We start from the raw sequence: 15387 nt of genomic DNA, 5'->3' as shown, positions 1-15387 counted from the left end.
CAAAAGACTGCATGTGCTCAGACGTTCCCTGCTAGGGACAGTTGATCTGAAACAAGGTCTGCTCTCTTGTATCCAGCAAGGATCTAGAAATCCTGCATGAATCTGCAAGGCACAATGACAGCATACATTTGCATAATATGCCCCACCTTCTGCCTTCCTACTTCCTGTGCAGTAGTTGTTTGTGTAGAGAGAGAGGTCGCAGGCAAGGTAATTTTGTGAGTAGGATACAGGACCCTAAATAGCTGGTGAGAGGTATGAGGTATTCTAAAAGTATAAAAATTGTACACCTGTGAAATGAAATGCTTTCACATGTGATCTTCTGTGTTTATTGTCCTGTGCATAAAGTTGCACCTTGTGTTTGAAGGTTTAAATTATTTCAGGCTTGCATGGAGGCAGAAATTTCTGATTGACTTTTATACATTTCTTAAGACTCTGCACTGTCAGGATGGCCGAGTGGTCTAAGGCGCTGTGTTTAGGCTGCAGTCTCCTCTGGAGGCGTGGGTTCGAATCCAACTTCTGACATGACTTTTGGAGATGTAATCTCCTTTTTCAGGTTAACATCTGATGGAAATTGCATCTGTTGGTCTTCACCTGGGATGTGATTCCGTCCTCATCTAGTCAAGAGAGCTGGGGTTTCTCATATATTTCGGTTGTATAAAGTCTTGCTGACAAAGTGCAGTCCTTACTATATGAGCATAGGACCCATGTAAGAGCTCATCTGGAAGAGTCATGCTCTTGTATGCCCTGGCCAGACAGGCCATGCAAATATGGAAGAATGCCTAGCATCTGGTAGACAGTTGGACTCCAGCACACTTACGGCAATTTCCTCAGGGCTGTGATCAGGGACTGCTTAGATATGCGTATTCCACCCTATGTTGTGACATTGAAATTCCTTGTTGAATTTGCTTTAGCTAGCCAAGAGGTGGCTGTTGACTCAATTTCAAAGCAGCTTTGGGCCTTTCAAGTGGCTGGTTAATAGCACTTTCTCTTTGTACGCCTTAAAGGTCTAAAGAGTTCTTCATAGGTACTGCTCTCTATGGATTGTTCAAAGATCTGTTGGAAGTACTTATAATAGGATAAATAAATTGAGGGCATGCCTTTTCGGTACCCCACTTGCATGGCTGTCTGGCCTGTGGAAGGTTCAACAAATGCAAGTCAGGATGGCCGAGTGGTCTAAGGCGCTGCGTTCAGGTCGCAGTCTCTTCTGGAGGCGTGGGTTCAAATCCCACTTCTGACAATTGTGTGTTTACTCTACTTTTTTCTTGAGAGAGAAAAAATCAGATCATTTCCCTCACAATGGCTTATATGGTTGTCTGCTTGGAAAAGTGCAGTGAGTTTTTTTCTTGCTCTAGCCACTCATGACCTAAGATGTGTGCTTTTTTTGGTTCACAATATCTTTTCCTCTCTGTAGATGATCAAGCTAATGTGGTCAGGATGGCCGAGTGGTCTAAGGCGCTGCGTTAAGGCCGCAGTCTCTCCTGGAGGCGTGGGTTCGAATCCCACTTCTGACAAAACTTTAAGTCCATTTTGTCTCTGAGTTCTTTTAGAATCTCAGCTAAAAATTGGCAGTGCATATAATATCTGAATAAGTAACAAACTTCAGTTTCAACTGCAAATTAATTTGCCCAATTCTGTCTTCAAGCTCGTATAATATTCTTCTAGCACTCGTGGTGTTTTATGTGTTTTTTGGGGGGTGCTTAAAAAGTCCCTTTTATTAATGAAATGGGTTACATGCAGTCTTGTGATATTTTTGGTTTCCAATAAGTAGATTGTTAATTTTATGTAACCTCATTTTCTAATGCTCCATTCAAGAGATGTTTCCACTATGAAATGCAGAGCAAGGGGAAAGAGCACAAGTGATAGAGCGAGTGAGTGAGAAGGGGTGTTGAGGAAGGAGAGAATGAAACAAAGACAGAGTGAGTGAACGGCAGGTAGGCCTAGAAGAGGAGACTAGAAGTGAAGGCGACATACTTTTCCCTGCTTTTGACCTCCCACCCATCCCAAACCAACCACAAACGTACCATCTATGCAACGTTGGTATGCAGAAATTCACGCCTCAGCCAGTGAGGGTAAGTCCCAGGCCAGGGGCTAGAGAGCAAAAGACTGCATGTGCTCAGACGTTCCCTGCTAGGGACAGTTGATCTGAAACAAGGTCTGCTCTCTTGTATCCAGCAAGGATCTAGAAATCCTGCATGAATCTGCAAGGCACAATGACAGCATACATTTGCATAATATGCCCCACCTTCTGCCTTCCTACTTCCTGTGCAGTAGTTGTTTGTGTAGAGAGAGAGGTCGCAGGCAAGGTAATTTTGTGAGTAGGATACAGGACCCTAAATAGCTGGTGAGAGGTATGAGGTATTTTAAAAGCATAAAAATTGTACACCTGTGAAATGAAATGCTTTCACATGTGATCTTCTGTGTTTATTGTCCTGTGCATAAAGTTGCACCTTGTGTTTGAAGGTTTAAATTATTTCAGGCTTGCATGAGGCAGAAATTTCTGAGTGACTTTTATACATTTCTTAAGACTCTGCACTGTCAGGATGGCCGAGTGGTCTAAGGCGCTGTGTTTAGGCCGCAGTCTCCTCTGGAGGCGTGGGTTCGAATCCCACTTCTGACATGACTTTTGGAGATGTAATCTCCTTTTTCAGGTTAACATCTGATGGAAGTTGCATCTGTTGGTCTTCACCTGGGATGTGATTCCGTCCTCATCTAGTCAAGAGAGCTGGGGTTTCTCATATATTTCGGTTGTATAAAGTCTTGCTGACAAAGTGCAGTCCTTACTATATGAGCATAGGACCCATGTAAGAGCTCATCTGGAAGAGTCATGCTCTTGTATGCCCTGGCCAGACAGGCCATGCAAATATGGAAGAATGCCTAGCATCTGGTAGACAGTTGGACTCCAGCACACTTACGGCAATTTCCTCAGGGCTGTGATCAGGGGCTGCTTAGATTTGCGTATTCCACCCTATGTTGTGACATTGAAATTCCTTGTTGAAATTGCTTTAGCTAGCCAAGAGGTGGCTGTTGACTCAATTTCAAAGCAGCTTTGGGCCTTTCAAGTGGCTGGTTAATAGCACTTTCTCTTTGTACGCCTTAAAGGTCTAAAGAGTTCTTCATAGGTACTGCTCTCTATGGATTGTTCAAAGATCTGTTGGAAGTACTTATAATAGGATAAATAAATTGAGGGCATGCCTTTTCGGTACCCCACTTGCATGGCTGTCTGGCCTGTGGAAGGTTCCACAAATGCAAGTCAGTATGGCCGAGTGGTCTAAGGCGCTGCGTTCAGGTCGCAGTCTCTTCTGGAGGCGTGGGTTCAAATCCCACTTCTGACAATTGTGTGTTTACTCTACTTTTTTCTTGGGAGAGAAAAAATCAGATCATTTCCCTCACATGGGCTTATATGGTTGTCTACTTGGAAAAGTGCAGTGAGTTTTTTTCTTGCTCTAGCCACTCATGACCTAAGTTGTGTGCTTTTTTTGGTTCACAATATCTTTCCCTCTCTGTAGATGATCAAGCAAATGTGGTCAGGATGGCCGAGTGGTCTAAGGCGCTGCGTTAAGGCCGCAGTCTCTCCTGGAGGCGTGGGTTCGAATCCCACTTCTGACAAAACTTTAAGTCCATTTTGTCTCTGAGTTCTTTTAGAATCTCAGCTAAAAATTGGCAGTGCATATAATATCTGAATAAGTAACAAACTTCAGTTTCAACTGCAAATTAATTTGCCCAATTCTGTCTTCAAGCTCGTATAATATTCTTCTAGCACTCGTGGTGTTTTATGTTTTTTTTTGGGGGGTGCTTAAAAAGTCCCTTTTATTAATGAAATGGGTTACATTCAGTCTTGTGATATTTTTGGTTTCCAATAAGTAGATTGTTAATTTTATGTAACCTCATTTTCTAATGCTCCATTCAAGAGATGTTTCCACTATGAAATGCAGAGCAAGGGGAAAGAGCAGAAGTGATAGAGCGAGTGAGTGAGAAGGGGTGTTGAGGAAGGAGAGAATGAAACAAAGACAGAGTGAGTGAACGGCAGGTAGGCCTAGAAGAGGAGACTAGAAGTGAAGGCGACATACTTTTCCCTGCTTTTGACCTCCCACCCATCCCAAACCGACCACAAACGTACCATCTATGCAACGTTGGTATGCAGAAATTCACGCCTCAGCCAGTGAGGGTAAGTCCCAGGCCAGGGGCTAGAGAGCAAAAGACTGCATGTGCTCAGACGTTCCCTGCTAGGGACAGTTGATCTGAAACAAGGTCTGCTCTCTTGTATCCAGCAAGGATCTAGAAATCCTGCATGAATCTGCAAGGCACAATGACAGCATACATTTGCATAATATGCCCCACCTTCTGCCTTCCTACTTCCTGTGCAGTAGTTGTTTGTGTAGAGAGAGAGGTCGCAGGCAAGGTAATTTTGTGAGTAGGATACAGGACCCTAAATAGCTGGTGAGAGGTATGAGGTATTCTAAAAGTATAAAAATTGTACACCTGTGAAATGAAATGCTTTCACATGTGATCTTCTGTGTTTATTGTCCTGTGCATAAAGTTGCACCTTGTGTTTGAAGGTTTAAATTATTTCAGGCTTGCATGGAGGCAGAAATTTCTGATTGACTTTTATACATTTCTTAAGACTCTGCACTGTCAGGATGGCCGAGTGGTCTAAGGCGCTGTGTTTAGGCTGCAGTCTCCTCTGGAGGCGTGGGTTCGAATCCCACTTCTGACATGACTTTTGGAGATGTAATCTCCTTTTTCAGGTTAACATCTGATGGAAATTGCATCTGTTGGTCTTCACCTGGGATGTGATTCCGTCCTCATCTAGTCAAGAGAGCTGGGGTTTCTCATATATTTCGGTTGTATAAAGTCTTGCTGACAAAGTGCAGTCCTTACTATATGAGCATAGGACCCATGTAAGAGCTCATCTGGAAGAGTCATGCTCTTGTATGCCCTGGCCAGACAGGCCATGCAAATATGGAAGAATGCCTAGCATCTGGTAGACAGTTGGACTCCAGCACACTTACGGCAATTTCCTCAGGGCTGTGATCAGGGACTGCTTAGATTTGCGTATTCCACCCTATGTTGTGACATTGAAATTCCTTGTTGAATTTGCTTTAGCTAGCCAAGAGGTGGCTGTTGACTCAATTTCAAAGCAGCTTTGGGCCTTTCAAGTGGCTGGTTAATAGCACTTTCTCTTTGTACGCCTTAAAGGTCTAAAGAGTTCTTCATAGGTACTGCTCTCTATGGATTGTTCAAAGATCTGTTGGAAGTACTTATAATAGGATAAATAAATTGAGGGCATGCCTTTTCGGTACCCCACTTGCATGGCTGTCTGGCCTGTGGAAGGTTCCACAAATGCAAGTCAGGATGGCCGAGTGGTCTAAGGCGCTGCGTTCAGGTCGCAGTCTCTTCTGGAGGCGTGGGTTCAAATCCCACTTCTGACAATTGTGTGTTTACTCTACTTTTTTCTTGAGAGAGAAAAAATCAGATCATTTCCCTCACAATGGCTTATATGGTTGTCTGCTTGGAAAAGTGCAGTGAGTTTTTTTCTTGCTCTAGCCACTCATGACCTAAGATGTGTGCTTTTTTTGGTTCACAATATCTTTTCCTCTCTGTAGATGATCAAGCTAATGTGGTCAGGATGGCCGAGTGGTCTAAGGCGCTGCGTTAAGGCCGCAGTCTCTCCTGGAGGCGTGGGTTCGAATCCCACTTCTGACAAAACTTTAAGTCCATTTTGTCTCTGAGTTCTTTTAGAATCTCAGCTAAAAATTGGCAGTGCATATAATATCTGAATAAGTAACAAACTTCAGTTTCAACTGCAAATTAATTTGCCCAATTCTGTCTTCAAGCTCGTATAATATTCTTCTAGCACTCGTGGTGTTTTATGTGTTTTTTGGGGGGTGCTTAAAAAGTCCCTTTTATTAATGAAATGGGTTACATGCAGTCTTGTGATATTTTTGGTTTCCAATAAGTAGATTGTTAATTTTATGTAACCTCATTTTCTAATGCTCCATTCAAGAGATGTTTCCACTATGAAATGCAGAGCAAGGGGAAAGAGCACAAGTGATAGAGCGAGTGAGTGAGAAGGGGTGTTGAGGAAGGAGAGAATGAAACAAAGACAGAGTGAGTGAACGGCAGGTAGGCCTAGAAGAGGAGACTAGAAGTGAAGGCGACATACTTTTCCCTGCTTTTGACCTCCCACCCATCCCAAACCGACCACAAACGTACCATCTATGCAACGTTGGTATGCAGAAATTCACGCCTCAGCCAGTGAGGGTAAGTCCCAGGCCAGGGGCTAGAGAGCAAAAGACTGCATGTGCTCAGACGTTCCCTGCTAGGGACAGTTGATCTGAAACAAGGTCTGCTCTCTTGTATCCAGCAAGGATCTAGAAATCCTGCATGAATCTGCAAGGCACAATGACAGCATACATTTGCATAATATGCCCCACCTTCTACCTTCCTACTTCCTGTGCAGTAGTTGTTTGTGTAGAGAGAGAGGTCGCAGGCAAGGTAATTTTGTGAGTAGGATACAGGACCCTAAATAGCTGGTGAGAGGTATGAGGTATTTTAAAAGCATAAAAATTGTACACCTGTGAAATGAAATGCTTTCACATGTGATCTTCTGTGTTTATTGTCCTGTGCATAAAGTTGCACCTTGTGTTTGAAGGTTTAAATTATTTCAGGCTTGCATGAGGCAGAAATTTCTGAGTGACTTTTATACATTTCTTAAGACTCTGCACTGTCAGGATGGCCGAGTGGTCTAAGGCGCTGTGTTTAGGCCGCAGTTTCCTCTGGAGACGTGGGTTCGAATCCCACTTCTGACATGACTTTTGGAGATGTAATCTCCTTTTTCAGGTTAACATCTGATGGAAGTTGCATCTGTTGGTCTTCACCTGGGATGTGATTCCGTCCTCATCTAGTCAAGAGAGCTGGGGTTTCTCATATATTTCGGTTGTATAAAGTCTTGCTGACAAAGTGCAGTCCTTACTATATGAGCATAGGACCCATGTAAGAGCTCATCTGGAAGAGTCATGCTCTTGTATGCCCTGGCCAGACAGGCCATGCAAATATGGAAGAATGCCTAGCACCTGGTAGACAGTTGGACTCCAGCACACTTACGGCAATTTCCTCAGGGCTGTGATCAGGGGCTGCTTAGATTTGCGTATCCCACCCTATGTTGTGACATTGAAATTCCTTGTTGAATTTGCTTTAGCTAGCCAAGAGGTGGCTGTTGACTCAATTTCAAAGCAGCTTTGGGCCTTTCAAGTGGCTGGTTAATAGCACTTTCTCTTTGTACGCCTTAAAGGTCTAAAGAGTTCTTCATAGGTACTGCTCTCTATGGATTGGTCATAGATCTGTTGGAAGTACTTATAATAGGATAAATAAATTGAGGGCATGCCTTTTCGGTACCCCACTTGCATGGCTGTCTGGCCTGTGGAAGGTTCCACAAATGCAAGTCAGGATGGCCGAGTGGTCTAAGGCGCTGCGTTCAGGTCGCAGTCTCTTCTGGAGGCGTGGGTTCAAATCCCACTTCTGACAATTGTGTGTTTACTCTACTTTTTTCTTGAGAGAGAAAAAATCAGATCATTTCCCTCACAATGGCTTATATGGTTGTCTGCTTGGAAAAGTGCAGTGAGTTTTTTTCTTGCTCTAGCCACTCATGACCTAAGATGTGTGCTTTTTTTGGTTCACAATATCTTTTCCTCTCTGTAGATGATCAAGCTAATGTGGTCAGGATGGCCGAGTGGTCTAAGGCGCTGCGTTAAGGCCGCAGTCTCTCCTGGAGGCGTGGGTTCGAATCCCACTTCTGACAAAACTTTAAGTCCATTTTGTCTCTGAGTTCTTTTAGAATCTCAGCTAAAAATTGGCAGTGCATATAATATCTGAATAAGTAACAAACTTCAGTTTCAACTGCAAATTAATTTGCCCAATTCTGTCTTCAAGCTCGTATAATATTCTTCTAGCACTCGTGGTGTTTTATGTGTTTTTTGGGGGGTGCTTAAAAAGTCCCTTTTATTAATGAAATGGGTTACATGCAGTCTTGTGATATTTTTGGTTTCCAATAAGTAGATTGTTAATTTTATGTAACCTCATTTTCTAATGCTCCATTCAAGAGATGTTTCCACTATGAAATGCAGAGCAAGGGGAAAGAGCACAAGTGATAGAGCGAGTGAGTGAGAAGGGGTGTTGAGGAAGGAGAGAATGAAACAAAGACAGAGTGAGTGAACGGCAGGTAGGCCTAGAAGAGGAGACTAGAAGTGAAGGCGACATACTTTTCCCTGCTTTTGACCTCCCACCCATCCCAAACCGACCACAAACGTACCATCTATGCAACGTTGGTATGCAGAAATTCACGCCTCAGCCAGTGAGGGTAAGTCCCAGGCCAGGGGCTAGAGAGCAAAAGACTGCATGTGCTCAGACGTTCCCTGCTAGGGACAGTTGATCTGAAACAAGGTCTGCTCTCTTGTATCCAGCAAGGATCTAGAAATCCTGCATGAATCTGCAAGGCACAATGACAGCATACATTTGCATAATATGCCCCACCTTCTGCCTTCCTACTTCCTGTGCAGTAGTTGTTTGTGTAGAGAGAGAGGTCGCAGGCAAGGTAATTTTGTGAGTAGGATACAGGACCCTAAATAGCTGGTGAGAGGTATGAGGTATTTTAAAAGCATAAAAATTGTACACCTGTGAAATGAAATGCTTTCACATGTGATCTTCTGTGTTTATTGTCCTGTGCATAAAGTTGCACCTTGTGTTTGAAGGTTTAAATTATTTCAGGCTTGCATGAGGCAGAAATTTCTGAGTGACTTTTATACATTTCTTAAGACTCTGCACTGTCAGGATGGCCGAGTGGTCTAAGGCGCTGTGTTTAGGCCGCAGTTTCCTCTGGAGACGTGGGTTCGAATCCCACTTCTGACATGACTTTTGGAGATGTAATCTCCTTTTTCAGGTTAACATCTGATGGAAGTTGCATCTGTTGGTCTTCACCTGGGATGTGATTCCGTCCTCATCTAGTCAAGAGAGCTGGGGTTTCTCATATATTTCGGTTGTATAAAGTCTTGCTGACAAAGTGCAGTCCTTACTATATGAGCATAGGACCCATGTAAGAGCTCATCTGGAAGAGTCATGCTCTTGTATGCCCTGGCCAGACAGGCCATGCAAATATGGAAGAATGCCTAGCACCTGGTAGACAGTTGGACTCCAGCACACTTACGGCAATTTCCTCAGGGCTGTGATCAGGGGCTGCTTAGATTTGCGTATCACACCCTATGTTGTGACATTGAAATTCCTTGTTGAATTTGCTTTAGCTAGCCAAGAGGTGGCTGTTGACTCAATTTCAAAGCAGCTTTGGGCCTTTCAAGTGGCTGGTTAATAGCACTTTCTCTTTGTACGCCTTAAAGGTCTAAAGAGTTCTTCATAGGTACTGCTCTCTATGGATTGGTCATAGATCTGTTGGAAGTACTTATAATAGGATAAATAAATTGAGGGCATGCCTTTTCGGTACCCCACTTGCATGGCTGTCTGGCCTGTGGAAGGTTCCACAAATGCAAGTCAGGATGGCCGAGTGGTCTAAGGCGCTGCGTTCAGGTCGCAGTCTCTTCTGGAGGCGTGGGTTCAAATCCCACTTCTGACAATTGTGTGTTTACTCTACTTTTTTCTTGAGAGAGAAAAAATCAGATCATTTCCCTCACAATGGCTTATATGGTTGTCTGCTTGGAAAAGTGCAGTGAGTTTTTTTCTTGCTCTAGCCACTCATGACCTAAGATGTGTGCTTTTTTTGGTTCACAATATCTTTTCCTCTCTGTAGATGATCAAGCTAATGTGGTCAGGATGGCCGAGTGGTCTAAGGCGCTGCGTTAAGGCCGCAGTCTCTCCTGGAGGCGTGGGTTCGAATCCCACTTCTGACAAAACTTTAAGTCCATTTTGTCTCTGAGTTCTTTTAGAATCTCAGCTAAAAATTGGCAGTGCATATAATATCTGAATAAGTAACAAACTTCAGTTTCAACTGCAAATTAATTTGCCCAATTCTGTCTTCAAGCTCGTATAATATTCTTCTAGCACTCGTGGTGTTTTATGTGTTTTTTGGGGGGTGCTTAAAAAGTCCCTTTTATTAATGAAATGGGTTACATGCAGTCTTGTGATATTTTTGGTTTCCAATAAGTAGATTGTTAATTTTATGTAACCTCATTTTCTAATGCTCCATTCAAGAGATGTTTCCACTATGAAATGCAGAGCAAGGGGAAAGAGCACAAGTGATAGAGCGAGTGAGTGAGAAGGGGTGTTGAGGAAGGAGAGAATGAAACAAAGACAGAGTGAGTGAACGGCAGGTAGGCCTAGAAGAGGAGACTAGAAGTGAAGGCGACATACTTTTCCCTGCTTTTGACCTCCCACCCATCCCAAACCGACCACAAACGTACCATCTATGCAACGTTGGTATGCAGAAATTCACGCCTCAGCCAGTGAGGGTAAGTCCCAGGCCAGGGGCTAGAGAGCAAAAGACTGCATGTGCTCAGACGTTCCCTGCTAGGGACAGTTGATCTGAAACAAGGTCTGCTCTCTTGTATCCAGCAAGGATCTAGAAATCCTGCATGAATCTGCAAGGCACAATGACAGCATACATTTGCATAATATGCCCCACCTTCTGCCTTCCTACTTCCTGTGCAGTAGTTGTTTGTGTAGAGAGAGAGGTCGCAGGCAAGGTAATTTTGTGAGTAGGATACAGGACCCTAAATAGCTGGTGAGAGGTATGAGGTATTTTAAAAGCATAAAAATTGTACACCTGTGAAATGAAATGCTTTCACATGTGATCTTCTGTGTTTATTGTCCTGTGCATAAAGTTGCACCTTGTGTTTGAAGGTTTAAATTATTTCAGGCTTGCATGAGGCAGAAATTTCTGAGTGACTTTTATACATTTCTTAAGACTCTGCACTGTCAGGATGGCCGAGTGGTCTAAGGCGCTGTGTTTAGGCCGCAGTTTCCTCTGGAGACGTGGGTTCGAATCCCACTTCTGACATGACTTTTGGAGATGTAATCTCCTTTTTCAGGTTAACATCTGATGGAAGTTGCATCTGTTGGTCTTCACCTGGGATGTGATTCCGTCCTCATCTAGTCAAGAGAGCTGGGGTTTCTCATATATTTCGGTTGTATAAAGTCTTGCTGACAAAGTGCAGTCCTTACTATATGAGCATAGGACCCATGTAAGAGCTCATCTGGAAGAGTCATGCTCTTGTATGCCCTGGCCAGACAGGCCATGCAAATATGGAAGAATGCCTAGCACCTGGTAGACAGTTGGACTCCAGCACACTTACGGCAATTTCCTCAGGGCTGTGATCAGGGGCTGCTTAGATTTGCGTATCCCACCCTATGTTGTGACATTGAAATTCCTTGTTGAATTTGCTTTAGCTAGCCAAGAGGTGGCTGTTGACTCAATTTCAAAGCAGCTTTGGGCCTTTCAAGTGGCTGGTTAATAGCACTTTCTCTTTGTACGCCTTAAAGGTCTAAAGAGTTCTTCATAGGTACTGCTCTCTATGGATTGGTCATAGATCTGTTGGAAGTACTTATAATAGGATAAATAAATTGAGGGCATGCCTTTTCGGTACCCCACTTGCATGGCTGTCTGGCCTGTGGAAGGTTCCACAAATGCAAGTCAGGATGGCCGAGTGGTCTAAGGCGCTGCGTTCAGGTCGCAGTCTCTTCTGGAGGCGTGGGTTCAAATCCCACTTCTGACAATTGTGTGTTTACTCTACTTTTTTCTTGAGAGAGAAAAAATCAGATCATTTCCCTCACAATGGCTTATATGGTTGTCTGCTTGGAAAAGTGCAGTGAGTTTTTTTCTTGCTCTAGCCACTCATGACCTAAGATGTGTGCTTTTTTTGGTTCACAATATCTTTTCCTCTCTGTAGATGATCAAGCTAATGTGGTCAGGATGGCCGAGTGGTCTAAGGCGCTGCGTTAAGGCCGCAGTCTCTCCTGGAGGCGTGGGTTCGAATCCCACTTCTGACAAAACTTTAAGTCCATTTTGTCTCTGAGTTCTTTTAGAATCTCAGCTAAAAATTGGCAGTGCATATAATATCTGAATAAGTAACAAACTTCAGTTTCAACTGCAAATTAATTTGCCCAATTCTGTCTTCAAGCTCGTATAATATTCTTCTAGCACTCGTGGTGTTTTATGTGTTTTTTGGGGGGTGCTTAAAAAGTCCCTTTTATTAATGAAATGGGTTACATGCAGTCTTGTGATATTTTTGGTTTCCAATAAGTAGATTGTTAATTTTATGTAACCTCATTTTCTAATGCTCCATTCAAGAGATGTTTCCACTATGAAATGCAGAGCAAGGGGAAAGAGCACAAGTGATAGAGCGAGTGAGTGAGAAGGGGTGTTGAGGAAGGAGAGAATGAAACAAAGACAGAGTGAGTGAACGGCAGGTAGGCCTAGAAGAGGAGACTAGAAGTGAAGGCGACATACTTTTCCCTGCTTTTGACCTCCCACCCATCCCAAACCGACCACAAACGTACCATCTATGCAACGTTGGTATGCAGAAATTCACGCCTCAGCCAGTGAGGGTAAGTCCCAGGCCAGGGGCTAGAGAGCAAAAGACTGCATGTGCTCAGACGTTCCCTGCTAGGGACAGTTGATCTGAAACAAGGTCTGCTCTCTTGTATCCAGCAAGGATCTAGAAATCCTGCATGAATCTGCAAGGCACAATGACAGCATACATTTGCATAATATGCCCCACCTTCTGCCTTCCTACTTCCTGTGCAGTAGTTGTTTGTGTAGAGAGAGAGGTCGCAGGCAAGGTAATTTTGTGAGTAGGATACAGGACCCTAAATAGCTGGTGAGAGGTATGAGGTATTCTAAAAGCATAAAAATTGTACACCTGTGAAATGAAATGCTTTCACATGTGATCTTCTGTGTTTATTGTCCTGTGCATAAAGTTGCACCTTGTGTTTGAAGGTTTAAATTATTTCAGGCTTGCATGGAGGCAGAAATTTCTGATTGACTTTTATACATTTCTTAAGACTCTGCACTGTCAGGATGGCCGAGTGGTCTAAGGCGCTGTGTTTAGGCTGCAGTCTCCTCTGGAGGCGTGGGTTCGAATCCCACTTCTGACATGACTTTTGGAGATGTAATCTCCTTTTTCAGGTTAACATCTGATAGAAATTGCATCTGTTGGTCTTCACCTGGGATGTGATTCCGTCCTCATCTAGTCAAGAGAGCTGGGGTTTCTCATATATTTCGGTTGTATAAAGTCTTGCTGACAAAGTGCAGTCCTTACTATATGAGCATAGGACCCATGTAAGAGCTCATCTGGAAGAGTCATGCTCTTGTATGCCCTGGCCAGACAGGCCATGCAAATATGGAAGAATGCCTAGCATCTGGTAGACAGTTGGACTCCAGCACACTTACGGCAATTTCCTCAGGGCTGTGATCAGGGACTGCTTAGATTTGCGTATTCCACCCTATGTTGTGACATTGAAATTCCTTGTTGAATTTGCTTTAGCTAGCCAAGAGGTGGCTTTTGACTCAATTTCAAAGCAGCTTTGGGCCTTTCAAGTGGCTGGTTAATAGCACTTTCTCTTTGTACGCCTTAAAGGTCTAAAGAGTTCTTCATAGGTACTGCTCTCTATGGATTGTTCAAAGATCTTTTGGAAGTACTTATAATAGGATAAATAAATTGAGGGCATGCCTTTTCGGTACCCCACTTGCATGGCTGTCTGGCCTGTGGAAGGTTCCACAAATGCAAGTCAGGATGGCCGAGTGGTCTAAGGCGCTGCGTTCAGGTCGCAGTCTCTTCTGGAGGCGTGGGTTCAAATCCCACTTCTGACAATTGTGTGTTTACTCTACTTTTTTCTTGAGAGAGAAAAAATCTGATCATTTCCCTCACATGGGCTTATATGGTTGTCTACTTGGAAAAGTGCAGTGAGTTTTTTTCTTGCTCTAGCCACTCATGACCTAAGATGTGTGCTTTTTTTGGTTCACAATATCTTTCCCTCTCTGTAGATGATCAAGCAAATGTGGTCAGGATGGCCGAGTGGTCTAAGGCGCTGCGTTAAGGCCGCAGTCTCTCCTGGAGGCGTGGGTTCGAATCCCACTTCTGACAAAACTTTAAGTCCATTTTGTCTCTGAGTTCTTTTAGAATCTCAGCTAAAAATTGGCAGTGCATATAATATCTGAATAAGTAACAAACTTCAGTTTCAACTGCAAATTAATTTGCCCAATTCTGTCTTCAAGCTCGTATAATATTCTTCTAGCACTCGTGGTGTTTTATGTGTTTTTTGGGGGGTGCTTAAAAAGTCCCTTTTATTAATGAAATGGGTTACATTCAGTCTTGTGATATTTTTGGTTTCCAATAAGTAGATTGTTAATTTTATGTAACCTCATTTTCTAATGCTCCATTCAAGAGATGTTTCCACTATGAAATGCAGAGCAAGGGGAAAGAGCACAAGTGATAGAGCGAGTGAGTGAGAAGGGGTGTTGAGGAAGGAGAGAATGAAACAAAGACAGAGTGAGTGAACGGCAGGTAGGCCTAGAAGAGGAGACTAGAAGTGAAGGCGACATACTTTTCCATGCTTTTGACCTCCCACCCATCCCAAACCGACCACAAACGTACCATCTATGCAACGTTGGTATGCAGTAATTCACGCCTCAGCCAGTGAGGGTAAGTCCCAGGCCAGGGGATAGAGAGCAAAAGACTGCATGTGCTCAGACGTTCCCTGCTAGGGACAGTTGATCTGAAACAAGGTCTGCTCTCTTGTATCCAGCAAGGATCTAGAATTCCTGCATGAATCTGCAAGGCACAATGACAGCATACATTTGCATAATATGCCCCACCTTCTGCCTTTCTACTTCCTGTGCAGTAGTTGTTTGTGTAGAGAGAGAGGTCGCAGGCAAGGTAATTTTGTGAGTAGGATACAGGACCCTAAATAGCTGGTGAGAGGTATGAGGTATTCTAAAAGCATAAAAATTGTACACCTGTGAAATGAAATGCTTTCACATGTGATCTTCTGTGTTTATTGTCCTGTGCATAAAGTTGCACCTTGTGTTTGAAGGTTTAAATTATTTCAGGCTTGCAAGGAGGCAGAAATTTCTGAGTGACTTTTATACATTTCTTAAGGATCTGCACTGTCAGGATGGCCGAGTGGTCTAAGGCGCTGTGTTTAGGCCGCAGTCTCCTCTGGAGGCGTGGGTTCGAATCCCACTTCTGACATGACTTTTGGAGATGTAATCTCCTTTTTCAGGTTAACATCTGATGGAAGTTGCATCTGTTGGTCTTCACCTGGGATGTGATTCCGTCCTCATCTAGTCAAGAGAGCTGGGGTTTCTCATATATTTCGGTTGTATAAAGTCTTGCTGACAAAGTGCAGTCCTTACTATATGAGCATAGGACCCATGTAAGAGCTCAT

At 43.5% G+C, this 15387-nt stretch overlaps 21 non-coding genes across 21 annotated transcripts; all 21 read left to right on the top strand.

Moving 5' to 3' along the window:
- The first annotated feature begins 1154 nt into the window (after positions 1 to 1154).
- On the top strand, positions 1155 to 1237 carry TRNAL-CAG (transfer RNA leucine (anticodon CAG)). Its single transcript has one exon. It is a non-coding gene; the product is annotated as a tRNA-Leu (tRNA).
- Positions 1238 to 1428: 191 nt separating this feature from the next.
- TRNAL-AAG (transfer RNA leucine (anticodon AAG)) lies at positions 1429 to 1511 on the top strand. Its single transcript has one exon. It is a non-coding gene; the product is annotated as a tRNA-Leu (tRNA).
- A 1023-nt stretch (positions 1512 to 2534) lies between these two features.
- On the top strand, positions 2535 to 2617 carry TRNAL-UAG (transfer RNA leucine (anticodon UAG)). The gene has a single exon. It is a non-coding gene; the product is annotated as a tRNA-Leu (tRNA).
- Positions 2618 to 3249: 632 nt separating this feature from the next.
- Positions 3250 to 3332, top strand: TRNAL-CAG (transfer RNA leucine (anticodon CAG)). Its single transcript has one exon. It is a non-coding gene; the product is annotated as a tRNA-Leu (tRNA).
- A 191-nt stretch (positions 3333 to 3523) lies between these two features.
- TRNAL-AAG (transfer RNA leucine (anticodon AAG)) lies at positions 3524 to 3606 on the top strand. The gene has a single exon. It is a non-coding gene; the product is annotated as a tRNA-Leu (tRNA).
- Positions 3607 to 4631: 1025 nt separating this feature from the next.
- TRNAL-UAG (transfer RNA leucine (anticodon UAG)) lies at positions 4632 to 4714 on the top strand. Its single transcript has one exon. It is a non-coding gene; the product is annotated as a tRNA-Leu (tRNA).
- Positions 4715 to 5346: 632 nt separating this feature from the next.
- On the top strand, positions 5347 to 5429 carry TRNAL-CAG (transfer RNA leucine (anticodon CAG)). The gene has a single exon. It is a non-coding gene; the product is annotated as a tRNA-Leu (tRNA).
- A 191-nt stretch (positions 5430 to 5620) lies between these two features.
- On the top strand, positions 5621 to 5703 carry TRNAL-AAG (transfer RNA leucine (anticodon AAG)). Its single transcript has one exon. It is a non-coding gene; the product is annotated as a tRNA-Leu (tRNA).
- A 1023-nt stretch (positions 5704 to 6726) lies between these two features.
- TRNAL-UAG (transfer RNA leucine (anticodon UAG)) lies at positions 6727 to 6809 on the top strand. Its single transcript has one exon. It is a non-coding gene; the product is annotated as a tRNA-Leu (tRNA).
- A 632-nt stretch (positions 6810 to 7441) lies between these two features.
- On the top strand, positions 7442 to 7524 carry TRNAL-CAG (transfer RNA leucine (anticodon CAG)). Its single transcript has one exon. It is a non-coding gene; the product is annotated as a tRNA-Leu (tRNA).
- A 191-nt stretch (positions 7525 to 7715) lies between these two features.
- TRNAL-AAG (transfer RNA leucine (anticodon AAG)) lies at positions 7716 to 7798 on the top strand. The gene has a single exon. It is a non-coding gene; the product is annotated as a tRNA-Leu (tRNA).
- Positions 7799 to 8821: 1023 nt separating this feature from the next.
- TRNAL-UAG (transfer RNA leucine (anticodon UAG)) lies at positions 8822 to 8904 on the top strand. Its single transcript has one exon. It is a non-coding gene; the product is annotated as a tRNA-Leu (tRNA).
- A 632-nt stretch (positions 8905 to 9536) lies between these two features.
- Positions 9537 to 9619, top strand: TRNAL-CAG (transfer RNA leucine (anticodon CAG)). The gene has a single exon. It is a non-coding gene; the product is annotated as a tRNA-Leu (tRNA).
- Positions 9620 to 9810: 191 nt separating this feature from the next.
- On the top strand, positions 9811 to 9893 carry TRNAL-AAG (transfer RNA leucine (anticodon AAG)). Its single transcript has one exon. It is a non-coding gene; the product is annotated as a tRNA-Leu (tRNA).
- Positions 9894 to 10916: 1023 nt separating this feature from the next.
- Positions 10917 to 10999, top strand: TRNAL-UAG (transfer RNA leucine (anticodon UAG)). Its single transcript has one exon. It is a non-coding gene; the product is annotated as a tRNA-Leu (tRNA).
- Positions 11000 to 11631: 632 nt separating this feature from the next.
- Positions 11632 to 11714, top strand: TRNAL-CAG (transfer RNA leucine (anticodon CAG)). The gene has a single exon. It is a non-coding gene; the product is annotated as a tRNA-Leu (tRNA).
- Positions 11715 to 11905: 191 nt separating this feature from the next.
- Positions 11906 to 11988, top strand: TRNAL-AAG (transfer RNA leucine (anticodon AAG)). The gene has a single exon. It is a non-coding gene; the product is annotated as a tRNA-Leu (tRNA).
- A 1024-nt stretch (positions 11989 to 13012) lies between these two features.
- Positions 13013 to 13095, top strand: TRNAL-UAG (transfer RNA leucine (anticodon UAG)). Its single transcript has one exon. It is a non-coding gene; the product is annotated as a tRNA-Leu (tRNA).
- Positions 13096 to 13727: 632 nt separating this feature from the next.
- On the top strand, positions 13728 to 13810 carry TRNAL-CAG (transfer RNA leucine (anticodon CAG)). Its single transcript has one exon. It is a non-coding gene; the product is annotated as a tRNA-Leu (tRNA).
- Positions 13811 to 14001: 191 nt separating this feature from the next.
- On the top strand, positions 14002 to 14084 carry TRNAL-AAG (transfer RNA leucine (anticodon AAG)). The gene has a single exon. It is a non-coding gene; the product is annotated as a tRNA-Leu (tRNA).
- Positions 14085 to 15108: 1024 nt separating this feature from the next.
- Positions 15109 to 15191, top strand: TRNAL-UAG (transfer RNA leucine (anticodon UAG)). Its single transcript has one exon. It is a non-coding gene; the product is annotated as a tRNA-Leu (tRNA).
- Positions 15192 to 15387: the final 196 nt, after the last annotated feature.

This window comes from Lissotriton vulgaris, chromosome 8 (assembly GCF_964263255.1).
Source record: "Lissotriton vulgaris chromosome 8, aLisVul1.2, whole genome shotgun sequence".
NCBI lineage: Eukaryota > Metazoa > Chordata > Amphibia > Caudata > Salamandridae > Lissotriton > Lissotriton vulgaris.
The sequence above is the reverse complement of the archived record's forward strand: the minus strand, read 5'-3'. Positions and strand labels throughout refer to the sequence as shown.